Here is a 13,950-nt window from a genome sequence, read left to right on the forward strand (position 1 = left end):
AGTGATTCCTCTGATGGGTCTGGGCCCATCAAAATAAACTGAAAACCTTCTGGAAAGGATTCACCATTCTAGATGCCATTAAGAACATTTGTGTTTTGTGGGAGGAGATCAAAATATCAAAATTAACAGGAGTTTGGAAAAACTTTCAGGGGCTCAAGACTTCAGTGGAGGAAGTAACTGCAGATGTTGTGGAAACAGCAAGAGAACTAGAAGTAGAAGTGGAGCTGAAGATGTGACTGAATTGCTGCAACCTCATGATAAAACTTTAAGTGATGAGTAGTTGCTTCTTATGTATGAGCAAAGAGATTGATTTCTTGAGATGAAATCTACTCCGGTTGAAGATGCTATGAATATTATTGAAATGAAAAAGGATTTAGAATTTTAAATAAACAATTGATAAAAAAGCAGCAGGGTTTGAGAAGCTCAATTTCAATTTTGAAAGAAGTTCTACTGTGGGTAAAATGCTATCAAACAGAAAGCTTTCACGAAAGGAAGAGTCAGTCGATACGGCAAATTTCATTGTCATGTTTTAAGAAATGCCACAGGTACCCCAGCCTTCAGAGCCACCATCTTGGTCAGTCAGCAGCCATCAACATCGAGGTGAGACCCTCCACCATCAAAAAGATTATGACTCGCTGAAGGCTCAAATGATCGTTAGCATTTTTTAACAGTAAAGTATTTTTAAATTAAGGTATATACATTGTTTTTTTTTAAGACATACTGTGCTGCACACTTAATAGGCTACAGTACTACTTTACTTTCTGACACAAGATGTCAACTTCCAAAAATAACATAATTCTTACAGGCACTGGGAAACCATAAAATTTGTGTGACTTGCTTTATCGAGATATTCACTTTATTGCAGTGGTATAGAACTGAATCCACAATAACTCTGAGGTGCCCGTGTATTTGGTTGTTATGGAATAGTGTTTGCAAGTAAAGGCAGGGTAAATGTGTGTTTTGTTTCTTTCCTTTGCGTACCAGTTTCCAGAGTAATAAGTTTGTTCTCTACCATTCTTCAAAGGTTAACAGTGGGGATTTTATTTATTACGATTATCATGACTCATGGATTTTAGCATACATGTCTCAGTGCCTTACACAAATTCTTTTTGATGCTCAAATTGTCGCATGCTTGGTCACTGAGAGCCCCTTCAAGTTGGTTCCAGAGCTCTTTTGATATCAGCCTTGCCTTCTGGGATAACAAGATGTCCCAGGTTCATCTTATAACGTGTTTTTTTTTTTTTCTTTTTATGTCAAAAGCAATTTATCCACCTCAGTAGTGATGAGCACACCTAGTGCCCAGATCTTATTTCTAATACCATTTTCCAGTAGGTACCAGGGTTCTATGGAGAAATGTCTAATTCAGGGACTGGGGCAGGAAATAGACATGATGAGCCTGGAACATCTTGTAGTGTCAGAAAGTAAAGTAGTGCTCAAAAAAACAAACACATGCAATGATAGGGGTATATGTCAAAAGGACACAGGAGCCAACAGAAAGAACTCCAGTGGACAAAACTGGGACAATTTAAGCAACAAAATAAATGAAGTTGTATTGGATTATAACCCAAACTATAAAACAAATATTCATGATTCCATACTGATAAAATAAATAAATAGAGGAGAATTTTGCAAATCTGCTGGGCAGAATAGTTGTGATTTATGTAGATACTCCATTCTCAAGGAAGTGGACCATAATTCACCTCTCCTTAAATATGGACTGTGCATTCACTTTGTTACATGGAGTACCATATGGAAAGTGGAGGGAAGTGATTTTGCAGTGAAGAAACCTGACAAAGACTTCCTCAGCCAGGTGGTCAAGGTTAGTATCAGTAGTGATGTCATGATGATAGTATAAGCTGTTGGTATGAAATGATGAGAAGGGCAATTCATCTCTGTGGACTTCCCCCCCAAAACCCATAATCCCAGTCTATCATGAGAAAAATACCAGACACCCCAGTTGAGGGACATTCTACAGAATACCTCCTGAGTATTCCTCAAAACTGTCAAGGTCAAAACAAGCAAAGTGAGAAACTGTCACAGTCAAGAGGAGCCCAAAGAGTGATGACAACCAAGTATAATATAATGTGGTATCCTAGATGAGATCCTGGGAGAGAAAAAGGACACATGGTAAAAACTAAGGAAATCAGAATACAGTATGGATGTTAGTCAATAATCATATTCATATTGGTTTATTAATTGTGACACATATACCATACTAATATAATAGGGAAAACGAGATGTGGGGCATATAGGGCCTCTTCACTGTCTTTGCAGTTTTTCTTTTCTTTTTTATTTTTTCCTTTTTGTCTTTTTTCGTGTCCGGCAACGGATCGCAACCCTCAGTGTCGCACCCGTACTGGACCGGGACCGGCAACGGGATCACAACCCTCGGTGTTGCCCCCGCACCTCGCTCAGCCAGTGAGCGGGAACCGGTCTGTATGTGGGATCCGAACCCTCCGCGGGAGCACCACCGCGCTCCCAAGCGGCACACTGCAGCAGTGCGCCACCGGGCCGGCCCATGCAGTTTTTCTGTAAATCTGAAACAACTCTAAAATTTAAAGTTTAGAAAAATTTAAAAAGTCATTTACCCTTTGGCAATAACTCTAAGAGCTAATATTCATATAGTGCATCTGTGCCTTCAAACACATTCACAAGTCCTGTCTTTTGAGTTTCTCTTATGGTTTATAGTTAGGTAAGGGAATTATTTTTTTATGAATAAGGGAATTATTTTTTTATGAGTGTTAAGCTCATATCTAAAAAGCATGTTAAGAGCTGCATGTTTCAATCACCGTTAAAGTAGAGCTGGGTTGGTAAAGATCAAGCTAAGAGTAATCTCTCTTCCACTGGCTGAATTTTTCACCTATTTATTACTTAATGACCACCACCACAGAGGGGCACCAGCACTGAATGAAGCATTGCCTTAGCCTTGTCTAAGCACCATGTCTCTGCCCAGTCAGGCACCCCCACAATTGATGGGCCTAAGGGGCAGGGAAGGAAGAGTGCTTTGCAGCTCAGGTGAAGCTGCCCAGGACTCAGTGCAGTGGACGGTGTCCTCAACGTGGAGGGGGAGCTCTGGGGTGGATTAGCCTTAGGCGAAAGTAAGTCAGGAGCAAATGCTAGGAATGTGCTAAGTGTGAGTTGTGTGTTAAACATTCAAGTAGATGTCAGGTAGAGTTATAGGTTAGGATATGGAGTTAAGGGATTGAAGATAAGAATTTGGAAGCCATCAATGTTTATTAGGTGGTTTAACATTGGATTTAGAGGTAAAACTAGAGCCAATCACTAGGAAATCAGTGTAGACTAAGGAGAGAAGAATCATGGCTGGGCCCTGGAGCTCTCCAACATTGAGATGAAGGGAAAGGGAAGACTGAGAAAGGAGTATTGGAAGCCAGGAATAGTGGTCACTCTGTATGCCCCTATCCCCCAGCCTCTGTGACTGTTGGCTGCTGAGGCTCACAGCTGCCACCTTGTTCCTTTTCCTATTCTCATCCCCACACCTGTTCCCACCAGGCAGCCAATGACAAACTCACAAGGAGCGTGCAAGGCTGCCCTTGCCTCCAAGGGAACTAGCTGTGGTGCAGCTCACACCATGACTCTCTGTGGGTTCAGGCTGAGTGAGCTGGTCTCCATGGATCACATCCTTCCTTCCTTTATTCCCCAGCCCTGACCTACTTTCCTCAATGTCTTTCTCCTGAGCACACAGGAAAAACCCCAGTGTACCAGAATGCACAAGAATCACTTCCTAGGCTCTGCTTTTAGGGAACTTTACAGGAGACACCAAGTAATGAGGGTTTATCAAACAGTGAGGAAAGTGCCTTATGTCAGCTGTTATCATTCCTTTTCCCAGAATAATGCCTCTCACTTAGTTCAGACCATTATTATCCCCTTCCCACCTTGAGCTCCCTCACTGTGATGCTCTTCTTTTACCTGGAATGCTCCTCTTATGCCCTGCTGCTCCAGTAACCATTATTGAGCCTGTTGACTCTGTCAGAAAGAAGGCTGCCACATGCTCTGCTCAGGTCTGGCTGTGCATCTCACTTGCCCAAGGACTTGCAGGCATGCAGTGAACTAATGCAGGGCAGACAGAGGGCTTAAGGAGCACAGAGGAGGAAGCGCTTATTTCTGCCTATGAGAGCTGGAGACATTTTCACAGAGGAAGAGCCCTTTGAAGGAAGTCCTGTACCATCTTCAAGGCCTAACTCAAGACCCACGTTGGAGCAGCCCTGCACCCCCCATCTGTGTCAGATTTAGCTGTGCAGGTTTGACAGCTGCTTTTCCTCTCTGAACCTCGGTGTTGCCTCCCCTTTCAGGAGTGCTCCAGGCACACCATCCCTACAAAATTCACTTTCAAGCCATAGCAAGTTGGCAAAAAGGAATGAAGGGGAAGATCGTCAGGAACTATGAGAACTTACCCTGACTTGGCCACATCTTTTGGCTAGACAGAATTAACCACCTTCCTGATGTGTCCTGTTCCTGTGGGACTCCTGACTGAAGTATGTGCTTCTCCAGGGCATGGCTATGCCTTCCATATTGTCAGGCCCCAGAGGGCCTCTTGTTGGATGTGTTGCAGGTGCCTCGTAATAACTTGGATACATGAGACTCTGATTTCTTCTTGGAGGAAACCATGAAGGAAGGCGTTGTTGATGGTGGGAGCGCGGCCAGGGACTGAGTAATGACTTCCCTTTAGCCCAGTAGGGAGAGCAGAGCATGAACCAAGATGTTCCAAACCAAATAGAATATACATGTCTTTGGCAATAAATAAAAATTAGAAGCTAAATATGATTTTATACCTGTCAGATTGAAAAATATTTAGAAGTCTGGTGGTATTGAGTATAGTTAAGATATAAGGCAAAGGTAAACTGCTGCTGGGATATATACTGTTCGGTCACTTTGGAAAATAACCTGGCAAAGTGTAGCAAAGGAGGAGCTGCACATGCCTTTAATGCAATTCTTCCACTCCTAAATATATTCTCTAGAGAAACTCTTAAAAACTTTTTCACAAGGAGTCTTGTAGCAGAATGTAGCAACACTTTTGACACCAAAGTGTGTGTTTTTCCCACACTAATAACCAGTTCTCCAACTCTCTGGATGCTAATTGGGTGTCCTTCAATTCAATTCTGACCCTAACTACCTGGAGTTAGCATTAGACCCTACAGGTTTAAGGGCTCGGTCCCACAAGACTGCCCTGACTTCAGACACTAGTTGCAAGTATTAGGTCCCCAGTTTACCCACACTTCTGATTTGGCTACAATTCAGGGGTTCCCACAACTCCCCCTCAACCAGGTTTGATAATTTGCTGGAATGGCTCAAGGAACTCAAGAAAGTGCTTTACTTACTGTTACTGGTGTATTATAAAAGATACAATTCAGGAACAGCAAAATGGAAGAGGTGCCTAAAGCAAGGTGGGGGAGGGGGTGGTGGCAGAACTTTTATGCCTTTTCCAGGTATGCCACCTCCCAGCACCTCCAATGTGTTCACCAACCTGGAAGCTTTCTGAACCCCATCATTTGAAGTTTTTTATGGAGGGTCCATTACATAGGCATGATGGCATTATTGGCCGTTGGTGATTAACTCAATCTTCAGCCCCTAACCCCTCTCCCTCCTGGAAGTTCAGGGGTGTGGCTGAATGTTTCAACCCTCAGTCTTTTTCTGTTGCTTATAACAGAAAATACTTGAAACTGGGTAATTTATAAAGAAAATGAAATTTATTGCTTACAGTTTTGTAGGCTGGGAAGTCCAAAGTCCAGGGAACACATTTGATGAAAGTCTTGGTGGTGGTGACAGTGACCCAGGAGTCTCGCATGGCAGAAAATGGCAGAGCAGAGAGGTAGCTCCTCATATGTTCTCCTTTTAAAGTCCTCAGACTCATGCCCATGGCCACCATTAAACCATCAACTTAATAACCTCTTCAAGGCCCCACCTTTCAATTACTATGGTAGGATTTCCCACTATCAACAATTATGTCGGGGATTTAAGCTTCAATGAGGTGGGGGGGGCATCCTATCTACAGCACCCTCTAATCATGTGGCTGCTTCCTCTGGCAACCAGCTCCCATCCTGAAGCTGCCTGGGGTCACCTCAGCCACCAACCATCAAAATACATTAGCATACAAAATACACTCATTGCTCTGGGGATTTCAAGGGTTTTGGGAACTCTGTGCCAGAAACAGGGGACCAAGACCCAATATATATGAGGGTACTTCAGAAAGTTCGTGGAACGATTCGTATTATCTTTCAGTTCTGTTTTTCTATGAACTTTGTGAAGTACCCTTGTATTTATCACAGTAGAAAAATAAAGGAAGATAATCTAAATATTTTTCAGCAGTAAAATGAATAAATTGTGGTATATTCATGCAGTGATAACTATGGCAGCAGTGAAAATAAGTGAGTTAGAGCTACACTTGTCAACAAGGGTAAATTTTACAACATAATGTTGAGTTAAAGAATACATAGAGTTTTTTTAAAGTTTAAAAGCATCAAAAATGTTGATAATTTTTAAGCTGGATAGTGGGTATTGAGGATACATACATATGAGATAAAGGTATAAAAATTCATGCGAATTCAATAGCATGAAATGCCCAGGAAAGTGGTTTTTTCTCAGAGGAGGGCGGATTGAGGTCTGGGAGGAATATACTAAGCTCTTGATAGTACTGGTGATATTTTCTTTAGCTGAGTGAGAATACCTCATGGTAAATTTTTCTTTAAACCTTTATATATGTCATATTTATATTTTTTTTGTTAAAAAAGTTTATGGAGAGATTTTCACCTCTCAGCTTTACTTATACGTAACATGAGATTTTAGTAATGGTAATACCTCCTTCTAAGATATTTGCAAAGATAAAATAAGCTAATGTATGTAAAAAGACTTAAACTATTATTATTATTGCTAAAAGGTATTGTTCAAATTGCTTTTCAAACAGGATGGTGGATGTAAAATATGTTCATTGTGGGAAAATCAGAAAATGTAGAAAGGTTTGAATATAAAAGTCATAATACACCACCACTAACTTTTTAGTTTATTTCTTTTCAGTGTGATTTTTTTTCTTCTCTTAGAACTAGAACTTATTGATAGAGTTGTTTTCCAGGACAGTTTTGCATTACAGAAGTATGACAGCAATAACACGTGCTTATTAAAAGAAAAAAATGAGGTGAATGTTCCACCAGGTGCTCTTGGAGGGCAGGCCATCTCTTCCATCTGTGTGTGCTCCCTGAGCAGTGCCTGTATGGTGCTTTATGCATATTAATTGGCTGATGAATTGACAGCCACAGGTCAGCTTGGTAGTCAAGTACCCTAAACAGGAGAAGGAAGGCATGGGCTCTGACCTGGACCCTGACCCCACCTTGAACCTGGCTGCGTGACCTTAGGCAAGTTGGCTCACCTCATTAACCTAACTTTTCTCATCTGTGAGACAGAGTGGATGGTTTATAATGTCCATTTTATTTGAAAGTGGGAAGTGTTAATGGAGAAAAAATGCTAATTCATGATGGTAAGGGGCTTTGCAACCTCAATGAGTAGTGCATGTGATTGAGCATTCTTCCGAATAAAGTTTTTAGTCAGGAGATAGCAGCTGAGATTGAGGGAAAAGGATGGAAGTTAGAGTCAAAAGGGAGTATTATTTCACTGCATTTTGAGGTGTGTGCAAATCAGTGGCTGAATGTGGTCAAGAGATGAAGGTATTAACTGTTGAGTTTTCTACAGACTGTAGTTTTAACGTAGCTATTCAACGTGTTTTATATATTGCTTCAATGGAAGAATCTTGTTGCCACCTCATAGAAGAAAAGGCTAGGAATGATCATTTTCATTCATATCAGGAGTCTTGGTAAAGTTCTCTTTTTTTCCTAATTTAGGCCTGCCGGATAAGATATACTCTAGCTAATAAGAAGATATATTAATTTTAACAGGAAGGTTTGGAAAATATCAGGAAGGAATGTGTAGCTGGGAGTTGCCTAGGTAGTGTCCTAAAGAAGCTGGGACTTGCAAATAATCCTCCAACACATTCAGGCTCAGAACCATTCAAAGGCACCTTGGTCCCTGAATTTTAGGGCTCTGACCATAGGCCTGTGTTTTCTGAATTCCTTTATTGTCTGTGGACCATTCATTCATGGATTCTTATCAACAAATTGAGTTGATTTAATGAATGAATGAGGACTCGATTTGTGAACATTTAGAGAAATAGATTGGATTGCCTGGAAATAAAATCTAAAATATTCCTCAAGCGTAGTCAGTGTTTCAGAGAGCTTAAGAAGAGAAACTCCTACACTCAGTAATAGAAAAGACAACCCAATTAAAAATGGGCAAAGGATCTGAACAGACATTTCTCCAAAAAAGGAGATGCAGATGACTAACAAGCACATGAAAAGATGCTCATCATCATTAGCCATCAAGGAAATGCAAATTAAATCACTTTATACTCACTAGGATGGCTGTAATTTAAAAAGACAGACAATAGTAAGTATTGGAGAGAATGTGGAGAAATTGGAATGCTTATGCATTGTTGGAGATAAAAGTTGGCACAGCCACTTTGGAGAACATTCTGGGAGTTATTCAAAAAGTTAAACATAGAATTATCATTGACCCAGCAACTTCACTTCTAGGCATATATGCAGGAGAAATGAAAATGTATCTATACAAAAAAACTTGAACACAAATGTTCATAGCAGTATTATTCATAATAGCCAAAAGGTGGGAACAGCCTAGATGTTCCTCAACTGATGAATAGATGAACAAAATGTGATGTATCCATACGATGGAATAATATTTGACCATGTAAAGGAAGTAAGTACTGACACATGCTACGACATGGATGAACCTTGAAAACACTAAGCTAAGTGAAAGAAGCCAGTTACAAAAGATCACATACTATATGATTCCGTTTATGTGAACTGTCTGGAATAGGCAAATCTATAGAGACAGAAAGGAAATTAGTGGTTGCCTAGGGCTGGGGTGGGGAGAGTATTGCGGGGCTAGGCAGTGGTGGCTAAAGAGTACGGGGCTGCTTTGGGAAGCAATAAAGATGATCTAAGATGTATTTAATGATTGCACAATTCTGTGAATATACTAAAAACCAGTGAATTGTACATTTTCAATGGGTGAATTGTCTGGTATGTGAATTTTATTTCAATAAAGCTGTTATACTTCCTCCCACCCAAAAAATTTCATTTGAACTAGTTTTAACATCTTACTGTTGAGAGAGAGAGAGAGAATAGTACAAAATTCTACAGAGATGTGATTAATTGTCCTTCAAGAATAGTTGAGTTGAGAAAGATGTGTCTAATGTCTGCTTTGTGCCTGGCACACTGCTGGGCACTCAGAACAGAAGCAAAGAAGTTGGTCTGGTAAGGAGTGTTTGAGCAAGCACAGGGCACTGCCTGCACTAGAACTCTGTATGGAAGGTGCCGCTGCATAGCAAGAGGGAGTGTTTGGAACGTCAGGGAAGGCTTCACCCACCAGGCCATCAAGGGGCAGAAGGGTATTGCGGGTCAGAGGTGGCATGGAGTATGTGGCAATGCTGGTGTTTAAGGTCCTAAGTTGGGTGGGAGGTGCAAGTGGCAGGAGATGGGTATGGAAAGGGGCATTAACTTTCAAACTGTCTAAGTTTTCTATTAAAGAAGAGGAAACTATACATGTAAATACTGTGCTAAATTAGTCTTTATCTTCTGGAATTTTTAGTTCAGTGATTAATAATACAGAGCTCTCATGTATTGAATGTTTGCTTTGTGACTGGCACTATTCTGTGGTCCTTTCTCATTATGCTCCTATACTTCTCACAGCAGCTTGATGGAGGATGTGCTAGTACAGCCTACCTTGGCAGACACGGAGAGGCACGCTAAGACGGTCCCCAGTTTGCCCACAGCTGTGCAGCTACTGGGTGAGTGGCAAGGCCAGGACCCAGGTCCAGGCAGCCAGACCCCAGAGCCCGCCCTCCTCAGCCCCTGACTTCAGAGTGACACTGTGTTGGTGGGCAGCAGTCTGTGAGACCATTGTTCTTCAATTTCTTCCAGCCTCTGTTTCAAGATGCTTCTGGTTCTTTGTTAAAATGACTGAATGTAACTAAAATTAAACTGGCAGTCACTTTGGTTTTCTTGTATAAATGAAGTTGTTGATGTTTCACTTCATAAGTTACAGAATAAGAAGAACTGGGTTATGATAATTACTTACAGGGATTTCTTATTTGAGCTATTTGTATTTATTGTTCATTCAAATTACATTCTTTTTAGGTTGAGGCAAATCTTTCTGAATATTGGTGACACTGGCTGTTCTCTAAGGTGGCTTCCTATGTAAATATTTCTATCAACATCATTTAGAGGGTTTCTGCCTTGGAAGATGCACGTCCTTGACATGGGCTAACTGAGTAGGTGTGGGTGTAGGAAGTGGAGTGACTTATATACGGCCTTAGGTGATAGCCCCAGTAGGCTCTCTGCAGTCTTGCCTTGTGATTTTAGTGTAGATTTTCCTACGTTTGATACCCTTATTTATTAAGAAATAAATGTTTATTGATTAAAAACAACAGTATAAAATGATAGAACATGTCTTATAATGGAGAGAGTTATAGGCTGGTCTATTTTTGAATAATCGAAGGCCTAGGTCTGAGCTTAGCTGGTCCTCTGACTTTTTAGTAGAAAAACACATATTAAGCTAAGACCCTAAACACAGAAGTTCTTCAATGCCCAGAGCAAATCAGAGTCCCATTTTCCTTTAAAAGGGAAGGAAAGCTCTACCTTAGGATGCCTGGACAGATCTACAACACCCTGCCTCATAACAATTCGGGCCACTGAGAACCCAGCTGCCCTCCTGGTTGGTAATTCCTCAGCACTCTGGTATGTCCTAACACTGCCAAATAGTCTGGAAGGACTTGGAGAACAGGAAATAAGCTGCGGGGAGATAAGGCGGGCAGCTGTGAATTGTGGACAAGAGAGGAAATGAGGATACTAGTCTAGGGAAACAACATGAGCAGTCTGACTTTTATTTTTAAATCAAGAATCATTGGCAAGATTTCAGTCTCTAATTTCATTACCCACCTATTCAGTTATACCAGTTAGAAATCACAGCAAAGAAGTGTGTGAATGGAGACCATATTTCCATTTACTGCTGCATCTCAACTGATTAAGAATCATAAAAGATGAAATTGTGTCTGTGAACATACCGTTTATCCAACAATGGCAACTGTGTTGTCATGAGACCAAGATATCTTTAATTTAACATTAGAAATAATTTAAAAATATTTTTTGCCTCTGCTCTTTTGTGTTTGTGTCATGTTGTGACTGTACAGGCTGTTTTCTTGAAGAAGAGGGGTTTTGTTGATGTTAACAATGCCGTCATACATGGCAATGGATGTTAAAGGCAAAAATATAGACAATGCAACTTATCTCTATCCTCTGAAATATGACGCTTTGTCATCAAGTATTTACCAAGAGGCTAGAGTTAAGTGGAAATAATTTAAAAACTGATGTCATGAATATCATGTTCTTATTTGTCATGTTCTGTTCTCTGGTAGCCATTCTGAAGCACATTCATAATTTTAGGCTTAACTGATTCGTGTGTGTTTTTAGGGACCAACTTGTCCAAATGCATGTTTGTGGATTGTAGTGCTTGGGCCAAACTATTGGATCTGAAAGAAGTCTGTGAAATTAGCTTTTATGGACTATTTGGAAATTCTAAATTTTATGACACATTCAATGTTATTTGAAAACTTTTGTTGTTCTTGGTTTGACTTATTAAAAAGTAATAAATCAGTAATTTAAATAGAGAATTTTAAAAACTAGATTTAGGGCCAAACCCGTGGCGCACTCGGGAGAGTGCAGCGCTCCCGCTGCAGGTTCGGATCCTATATAGGGATGGCCGCCGGTGCGCTCACTGGCTGAGCGAGGTGCGGCAGGTCTCAAAAAAAAAAAGGACAAAAAAACAAATCAACAAAAATAAATAAATAAAAACTAGATTTAAAAAAATGAATCTGAAATTGTTGCTTTCCTATCCACCTGTGTATGTTCACAATATTTCCATTTACTGCATAACTGTGCACACAGCACTGTATTATGTCTGTTTAGTAAAACTGAGCTACATGGGGACAAAGATGCCTTATCTCTTTCCTCAGCACCTACCAGTCCAGTTTATCATAGGCAGGCAGACAATATTTGCTGTTGTTAAAATGCCTTTGGGGGCCGGCCCGGTGGCGCACTGCTACAGTGCGTCGCTTGGGAGTGCGGCGGCGCTCCCGCCGAGGGTTCGGATCCCACATACAGACCGGTTCCCGCTCACTGGCTGAGCGAGGTGCGGGGGCAACACCAAGGGTTGCGATCCCATTGCCGGTCCGGTCCGGTACAGGGGCGACACTGAGGGTTGCGATCCGTTGCCGGACACGAAAAAAAAAAAATGCCTTTGGGAGTTGAAAATAACCTTCTTGAAATAGTTTTCAATACCTTTCATAGTTCAAAGATTTAATTTAGCAAGGGTCATAGCTTCTAATTATGTATTATTGTATGGCACAGTATGTTCAAAATTGCCAAGTGTCAGTATTCAAAGATGAGCACTGCTTTGTCCCTTTCCTCACTCAGAACAGATCTGTTTGGGACAGTGTGCACAAGCTAATAGTTATAGTGGATTAAGCATTGCAAGCAAGGGGTCTCAACAGAGGGGTGCAGCTAAGAGGGGGCTGCCTGGGAGTTCTCGGGGTCCACATCTGTGTCCATTGACTTTAGCGTGGGGAGCCTTTAAGTGGGTTACATTTAATTAGTGATTGCTGGGTCTCTCCTACCTCTCTGGTGGCCTGGAAGCAAATTTAAAGACCTGAAATCAGGTGTATGTACTGCATAACCTTGAGAAGTAATGGGAGTTATGCGTTGGTCTAAAAGCAGGAAATGTACTTTGAACGGATGGGTGTGAGGAGGGACCTGGGCACTGCAAGTCATTGACTATCAGTCCTCAGCCTCACTTTCTATCTTACAATATACTTTAGAATTTGGAAACTATTTACACCGGTGTTACATGTTCACAATGGTTATAGTTAGTTTATTAAGGCACAAAGTGGTGGGAGTAGACAGGGGTTCAAATTTTTCTTTATGAATAGTAGAAACGCTCTTGCTGATTGATAGTAGTCCTTATTTTGTTGACATAGGTCAGTATATATTCATGTGTCTGTGAATGTTCTCACTTCTCAGCTGGATTTTTAATATACCTGAGGGCAGCAGGGGTGTTTCATATCTTCCAACTTAGTATTAGTTACAGAGCATGAATGTATAAATATGTGCTGAATGTCTAGCTGAATTAATTCATGATCCCCCGGATACGCCAGTTGGGAACAGCCTCAGGGAACATTCATCATGGTGAACCTCTGAACCTCGAAGTATTGGTTTTGTGGCTCATGGTCTCCTGGGACCATTACATAACCCTCATTCCCTTACAGGTTTTACTGGGATTTGTGAGGGCTGCCCTCAGACTCTTTAGGCATTTACCTCATCTCACTAACCACCTACTACAGTTTCTACCTTTTTAGATAAGGAATTGATAGTTAAGAAAGATGAAAGTGATTTATCTAGATTCAGAATTTTTCAAATTTAAAAATTAAGTTCTTATACTAAAAAATTTTGATTCTTATAATTTCTTTATATTTCCTCTGTGAAAAATCCCAAACAGCTTAGATCTTAGTTCAGAGAAGATATAGAAAATTTCACTCTGGTAGGGAAATGAAATTAAGTAAGATTCACCCTGTCTTCTTTCTACACTAAATAAATAAGTCCCCGATTAAATACATAATGAATTTTGTGAAAATAGTTTTCCACACTCAGGACCTGCTGATGAGGGACACTACACCCCTGTGAAAGGCAGGTGCTGGGTACAGATGTGCAGTGGACTGAATTATGTCCCAAAACTCACTGAAGCTTGAATTGTGTCCCCCAAGTTTTATGTATTAGAAACTTATCCTCCACTGTGACTGTTAAGTGGGTGGGAAACCCT

The 13,950-nt window shown here is 40.9% G+C and overlaps 1 protein-coding gene across 1 annotated transcript in view; it reads left to right on the plus strand.

The window, feature by feature from the left end:
* The window catches only part of TULP4 (tubby like protein 4), a 191,633-nt gene that overhangs the window by 102,540 nt on the left and 75,143 nt on the right, over window positions 1-13,950 (plus strand). The window lies entirely within an intron of this gene.

Source organism: Galeopterus variegatus, unplaced genomic scaffold (assembly GCF_000696425.1).
Source record: "Galeopterus variegatus unplaced genomic scaffold, G_variegatus-3.0.2 Scaffold271, whole genome shotgun sequence".
Classification (NCBI taxonomy): Eukaryota; Metazoa; Chordata; class Mammalia; order Dermoptera; family Cynocephalidae; genus Galeopterus; species Galeopterus variegatus.